Genomic DNA, 8,020 nt, shown 5'->3' with positions numbered 1-8,020 from the left:
AGTACAATTCAGTATATGATAATGATACTTACAAATGTTGTTCATTTGTAACAATAATTGTGCTTGATAAAACTGCAGAAGCATTAATTTGTTATTTTTAAAAGTTGTTAAGCACAATACACTTTGTTATATAAATTCAGCATACAAGAGACCATTTTTTTTTAGAAATCATGCTAATCGACAAAAAAACTAAACAATAAAAAACCACACAGGCATCAATTACAAGAGGCCATCAATAAAGCCATTTCAATTCAAAAGACTCCACTAGGTTATTCTTATTAGTAACTATAATTATATATTGTTATTATCTCCTATTGTGTGGTAGAAAGTAAATGTTATAAATGTAAACAATAATGACACAGAAAAAAAATAACAAAAACAATGCATAATAAAAAGGAGAGCCTTTCCCACTTTCTCATACAAATTTAAAGAAGAACTATGAGGTGAGTGATTTTCAGTCATCCTCATAGTTGGAGCCAATGTGTGACATTGAAACTGTCACACATTGACTCTATAGATCGGGAAGTGAGCGAACACATACCGTTGCTCGCTCACTTCCAGATCATCTCCCTGCAGAGAGCGGTGACTGTCAGACACTGCTCCCTGCAGGGATTCACCTCTCCCATCTTTGATCCTCCGGTGCTGACTGGAGGAACGGACGGGGAGGGTGTGGGCATAGCTGACTCTGCCTCTAGATAGTCAGAGCCCGCTGTCAATCAGCCAGCTGGGTGGATCTCAACAGTATTGTCTGGATCTGTCCCAGCTGCGGCATTCTCAGTATATAGCGGGCAATAGCTAATTTTGTAACCCACAAGGGTATATTGTCCAACTATATTTCAGCAAGTACCAGGAAAGAGAACTAAGCTTTAAAATAGAAACTTGTTGAAAGTGCATATCTTAACTTCACTAATCAGGTTATGAGCTGGAGAGTGGTAGTTAATTATATCAGCACATATTTTTATCCATAGCCACCAAAGAAACAGTATAAAAGCTAAAGGAATGCAAGAGTGCACCCTTAAGCCAAAGTGTAAATAACAAGCAAATGCTGCCAAGTATATGGAGCCTCACTTATAGAGCATACATAAAATTTATGATTATTTAAACCTGGACTGTTGTGTTAATTTTTAATCGTAAGCAGAATATTGGCTTTTAGCAAAGTAGGAAAGGAAGGATGTAAAAAGCTCTAGAGAGCACTTGACTTAGTAACTACTGACAATCTGAATTTAAACAGTACAGCCGGAAGCCTGCATGCAGAACCAAAAGGTGAAATAATTATTTTAACCTACAGGCATTGTTGGTTTGCATGTTTTATCTTGAAACCAGTTAAAAATATGCTATTGTAAGGATGTTTTAATGAAATTTCACTTGCAGTAAGAATTTTATTGAAAATATTTTCCAAAGAAGTTACAAAATTACAGAGGGTAAAGAAGACATTTCCTCTCTGTTAGTGTACAACACAAGTAGTCCATGCATAATAAAATATACATGGGTAATGCTCTAAGCCTCCGCACTTGGTGGAACAAACCAATAATTGGACAAGGGAGAAAGAGAGGTTGGTATCCCATTATACACACAGTTCTAAAAAGATCCAGGCAAGGAAGAAAGGGTTCAATAAAATGTCTTACAGGCTAGAAGAGAAACTGGAAAGTAAAAGAGAAGGAGAAGGGGGCAAGAGAAGGGGTAGAGACATTGGGACTTTGCAAATAATTAATCAATCCATTGCCTTACTCCTGCACCCCTAGCAATGGTTTCTTTGGCTGCTAGTAGCATGAAGGAACCTAATTTAAATGAATGTTTAGTAAGAAAGGAGGGTTGTAGATGGAGAAGGACAAACCATGAGTTCCTCAGATATTGGCAATTGAATGGGGCTTGGAGAAGCTTGAGTGAGCACTTTGGTTAAAAATTGATGTATTTTTAACCAGGACCACCAGACATGTACCACATCACCTACTGAGTTACATCCTCTATAGCATCTGCCTGAATAGGATGGGTTTAAATATATCTTATCCCAGAGGATACCAGATACGAGGAAGGGAGAGCTTTAAATGCAGCTTCAGTTGAGGTTATGTTGACAGAGCATGAGGTGACAGTAGACCTGATAAGTTGCCAGTCCTCCTTGGTTTTATGGCTGTTGGGGTCATTATCCCACTTGAAAACATAGGTGAGTACTGAGTTTGGCTAAGCCGTTCAGTTTGGAATATGAGATGGAGACAAATTTAAGGGACCGAGGTGCAAGGTAACATATTTATTTAAATATAGATAGTTGTTTAATTACAGTATATCTTTTTTTTAGATATCAGCCTAGTAAACCAATGCTTTATTTGCATATAACGAAAAAGTGAAGAGCTTGGAGATTTTCTCTAATCTGCACCCATGTGTACATGGTAGTTTAAGAAATTAACCCCTTCGTGACGGGAGACGTACACTGTACGTCCAGCCACACAGGGACCAAATGACTTGTCACGTACACTGTACGTGACGAGTTATTTGCTGCTTTAGAGGGCTGTTAATCGCTGAGAATCAGCTTTTAACATTCATTAATGTATGCCCTTACTACAGAGGCATTCATTAATGAAAGGGTTAACCTTTTTCAGACACCCGATACCTTAATATCGGGTGTCTGAGAGTCAAAGCAAAGCGGACACAGATGCCGGCTTTTGCCGGCATTCTGACAGCTCGTATAGATCGAGAGATATCTCTCTCAAGCTATACTGGCTTTTTTTTTTCTTTCATGAATAGATACAAAATGTGTCTATTCCTACAATGTATCTATTCCTGGAAGAAGAATGTTTGTTTGCTGATCGTTGTTGCAACAATCAGAAAACATTTAGTAACAGCTGAATCCTGAACTGCTGCAGGATCAGTGTCACTAACTTATTATCGGCTGTTCTGAAGTTTGAAGCAGCCTGATAATAACCAAAAATTTATTAATTTATCATGCAGTAACAGTGAGATTAATTCACAAAATCTGCTTGATATAATTAAATAAATAAAATAACATTTTTAAGTTAAAAAAAAAGTGAAAAGTGTAAAAAAAAAAAAAAATTGTGAAAAGTGTAAAAAAAATAAAAAAATGTGTAAAAAATAAAATAAAATAAGGGACAAATAAATGAATGTATTTATTGCATTTTTTTAGCTGTGCTGGTTTTGTAAAAAAAATACTACAAATCAAAACTGGGAAAAAAGTGTTTTTTTTAAACGGTTTTTTCCTCTTTTTTTATATTTTATTTGTCCTAAGTGAGGCGTTAGACGCACATATGTGATATAAATATGTAGCCCTATCTGTCCTCTAAAAAACAATATATAATATGTGTGGGTGCACTTTGTAAGAAAGTATATTACTGACGTGGAAGAATCACACAGCAAAAATGTCAAAAGTGTGTCAGTCATTTACGAACAGAAACTAAAAACAAGCTCAGTCATGAAGGGGTTAAGGAGTATAAGTAATTAAATTTAGTCACACTCCACCATCTGAAAGCTCCTGGGGACTCCAGGCCTGGCAGAAACAGTGGTTGCCTAAAAGAAGGAATAAATGCAGGTGTGGCAAGATTAGATTACTATAGTATGTGGTTGTGTCCCAGATTGTCAGGTTATGTCACATATATACTCATAGAATGAGGACTGGATTTTGATCAGTGTCCATCATGATTGACAGTGGATCTATATTGCTAGATGATGTGATTGATGATGGATTCATGTTCATTTCAAGTTTGGGCTGTTGCTTTTTATTAGAGAATGCGTAAAAAGGACTGCATGCCTTTATGATGGTCTGGAATGGATTATGGGGGAGACACCACACTGTTTTTTTTTACTTTTTTCTTAGGATTTCCCCTTAAAATCCATCATTAAGGATGAGGGTCTGGTATGGATTATAGGGGAGACCCCATGCTAATGTTTTTGTTTTGTGTGTGTGGGTCCCCTTAAAAATCAAAATATATCTTTGTTTTTTATTTTTTTCTGAATGAGTAACTAGGTTAATTATATACCCATTACTCATTCACATGGGGGTGGATGTGTGGGGAGCCCCTTATTCTAACGGGGGCCTCCAGATTCTGATAACTCCCCCCACAATGACCCCCACATCCACTGAGCCAGAGATGAAGGGAAGAGGCACTTGTCCCCACCAAGATTTATGTCCTATTAACTTCAATGAGGTTTGCATTACAGTTTGCAATTTGTGGACTTTTTTGAAGAGTCCACCGTACCATTCCCGAATCAAACCCAGCATGCATCTGTTGTATGGGAGAATGCAGGGGATAAATGAAACTGTGCAGGACCAGATGCTACATGTTCCAAGATAGGTCTGAAAATAATCTTATGAAGCTCTTAGGCTATACTAAACTTGTGATTCCTAAGTAACTTCAAATATAGTAAAAGCCAGCTACCTATGGAACGGGTAACATTATTTACACCTGTAGCACTGACTCCTTATGGAGCTGCTTAGATGTTGGATCATCCTGCCACTCCCAGTGCTGACCCACACTAAATTGAACCCTACACTCACTGTCATAAAAGTAACAATGCAAAGGTATTTATTTAGGCCTGCACAAGCCATGCAAAATAAATTTGGGTTTATTGCAACAATAACAGTAATAACCTGTAATTAAACACTGGCACAAGCAATATAAGCACGCTCAGATTGGCTCACTTTGTAGTTATCTCTCTGTGCTGCACACAGCGACAGCAACTCCTGGCTCTAAGTCTCTGCATTCTAATAGCTCTCTGCCCTGAATGCACTATACTCTATAGCCCCTCTCTTTGCTGCACAGTCCCTTTCCTCTGTATGGGCTCCAGGCCACATTCCCCATCTCCTCTGTGTTCCCTGAGGTGGAGTTAAAAAGTCCTCTTCATGAATTTCCAGAGTCTGGGGGCCACTCTGCTGTAAGAAAATGATAGCTGGAGAGATGGAGAGACCATGTGCATATAAACAAAGGGAATGCAGCTAACATTGCTGGCTTCTGCAAGCTATTCATTCCCAACATAACCCTTAGGTCTAGGTCTGTAACAGGTCTGTAACAGGTCTGTAACAGTAAAAAGGTTAAATACTGCTTGTTTCTGAACTGTGGCTTAATTTGAAGGTACACTTCAGTCAAAGTTAACATTGTTTCAGAATTAATTCAGGGGACCTTTGAATTATAACTATTATTTATCCTTATTCATCTTGTGCTATTGGCTGCCTTTCTTATTGAATACCAAATTGATTAATTATTTATTAATCTAAAACTGAACCTGTGAAGTTTTAAGTCAAGTCGTCCTAGCACTATTCTTTGCATATCAGAGACCTGAGGCTTCAGCTAACTAACAATAGTTTACTCGTATACACACATACACATGCACAATCACACACAGGCACACAAAGGTTGAACTTGATGGACTTGTGTCTTTCTTCAACCTCAAATACTATGTAACTATATTTGGTTCTTACAGCAGGATCCTGAGAAAGCTAAGGATCTCAAATCTTGCAAAAGACATTCGAGCACTGCAAAGGAGCACATTTTCTCAGAATTTGGGATGCTCATCTTTTCCAGGTGCTCACATACAAACTTAGGGATGTCAACCTCACCTAGATAAGCCTACAAGGAAACCAGAGTATAAAGTACTGTAAGTTTTTTCATTTTATTTATTGCTTTAATCTAGCATTTTATAAGGAAGAGGGGGCTGCCAACTAAGAAAACGTTGTACTTTACTGTAAGGTCTGCTTTAACCACTTGCGTCCATCTGTTGTGATGAAATGAATGGACAGCTCGCAACTGAGGGTTGCTGTAATTACATGTTTTTTTTTCTCTTTTCTCAAATGCGCCCCCTAGAGAGTGCACAAACAGTTCACTGTGAGAACACTGTCCAATGGACAGTGCAGTTGAAAAAACAATGGTACAGAGTCAATCACAGTGATCACTAAATATAAACACTAGCTATGTTTTTCAGCTTCTCTCCATTTTCTCTCATGTACCGTTCATATGTAAGAGGAAAGTAAAAAATGTCCACACTGATCATCGAGTAGCACATATTCAGAGCCAAAAAGTGACATTTCTGAGCCCCAAGCAGTATCTGAATGCCCCGCAGTACCAGTGCCAGCCTTCCAGCTGAAACCAAAACCTGATTGCCTCAGTGCCAGCTTGCCAGACCCAATAATCATATGGATTACAGCTGTAGAACTGCCACACAGTACCAGTGCTAGCCTGATATCCCCAATCAGTGTCTGATTTCCAGTAGTGTCAGTATGGTGTCATCAGTTACCATGTGAGAGCAGAAACAGTAACCCCCAATGCTGTTCTACATGCTGTTTTCGACAGATAAAATTTATAGATTGAGTCGTTGTAAGGTGTCACCAGCAACTGTACAAAAACTCAACATATAAAAGTCTGGGATAGATAAAGCCATAACTAATTGTAAACCAAAGAGTGGCCCTACCTAAAGTACAGAAGTGTTGCTCACAACTTTTTTCCCCATAAGCATGGGCCATTCTCCATCCAGTTTTTCACTCACCTGGTTATAATAATCAATAGTATGTATATCAGCATAGTTGTCAATAGTGCACGGCCAAGCCATCCACTCTCTGATGGGTGTTTTACCAGAGGACACTAATGTTACATCAAAACTTACTTAATCCTAGGGGACAGTGATATGTCATCACCAGGGGGTGTCAGCCAAATGGTATGTACCATGCACTTGCCCATGGAACTGTATAGGTACCCACAAGATGGCATGCATACTAAAAATGCCTCTGCCTCCTGCTTGAACTGACCTTGGCTTGCATACTGACCATGTCCCTGCCTGGCACCTGACCTGACCTTGGCCTACATACTGACCATGTTTCTGCTTGTCAGACCCACCTGCATGTCCCACTGACTATGTTCCAGCCAAAACACCAGTCCCAGCTATCCTCTGTGAACAACTGCACAACTAGAACCACAGGTACACTTTTGTTCACCCTTTGTTCAGCCTCCTGTGTTTCCTGACCATTTAACATACTATTGTGTATAATTCCTGAGGTCACAAATGTACCAGAAGGCCTGCTTGGCTTAAGGGAATGGGATCTGCTATAGATGAAGCTACAGTTAGCTATATTCAATGACCACTGATTTTGTGATACACAAGATGCAATGTCAGGTACATAATTTGAAAAAGTCTCAAACGTGATATCTTTATGATCAGGAGTAGCAGCAAAATATGTTTTGTGGTTAAATTCTAAGGATGCACATGCTGTGTTTGAGAAATATCTTATTAATTGTGTGAAACTTGAGTAAAAAAAAACATTTTCTTTTTCCTTTCTTATTTTCCAAATACTTGAAGCAAAAAAATAAATCTTTAAAAGACTCATCATTCCTCCTAAATACTTAGTTTAAAAAAACAGATGCGTAATTTATGCCAATTTTTAACCTCAAGGTGCTCCTTGGATTTTGGGCCCCTCTATGCGGCTAGGCAAAAAAGTCTAAAAGTAACTCTTTGTGCCCATGCTGTAGTTTAACCCTTCATGACTGAGGCCTTTTTTTCATTTTTGCACCTATGTTATATTCCACATTTTAGGCCTGAAAATTACTTAAAACCTCAAAACATTATATATTTTCTGAAAGCCAAGACCCTATAGAATAAAACGGTGGCAGTTGCACATGTTTTATGTTGCACGATATTAGTGCAACTCCTTATTAAACCCAAAAAGCTAGTGAAAAATGTACTTAAATGCCCCAAAACACAATAAAATACACATTTTTAAATGCAATATAAAAGATGAGGTTACAACAAATAAATAGATACCCAACATGCCCAAGTTAAAAATGATGTGCGTCAGTGAAACGGCGACAAACCTCAGTACCCCGAAAAGTCCATGGACGACGATTTGAAAGCCCCCCAGATCATCAATTTAGACATACCCAAAAATACTGGCCCTAGAATTATTGCTCTCACTCAGGCGTGCACGGCGATATCCAACATGTATAGCACCTTCGTTGTTTTCATACGCAGTCGCACCCGACGCATGTTTACATGGTGGCGCTCATGCTCGTGGGGGGGGGGGGGGACT

The sequence above is a fragment of the Nanorana parkeri genome, unplaced genomic scaffold, assembly GCF_000935625.1.
Source record: "Nanorana parkeri isolate BGI_ZX_2015 unplaced genomic scaffold, ASM93562v1 scaffold472, whole genome shotgun sequence".
Lineage (NCBI taxonomy): Eukaryota > Metazoa > Chordata > Amphibia > Anura > Dicroglossidae > Nanorana > Nanorana parkeri.
This window is presented reverse-complemented; position numbering follows the sequence as displayed.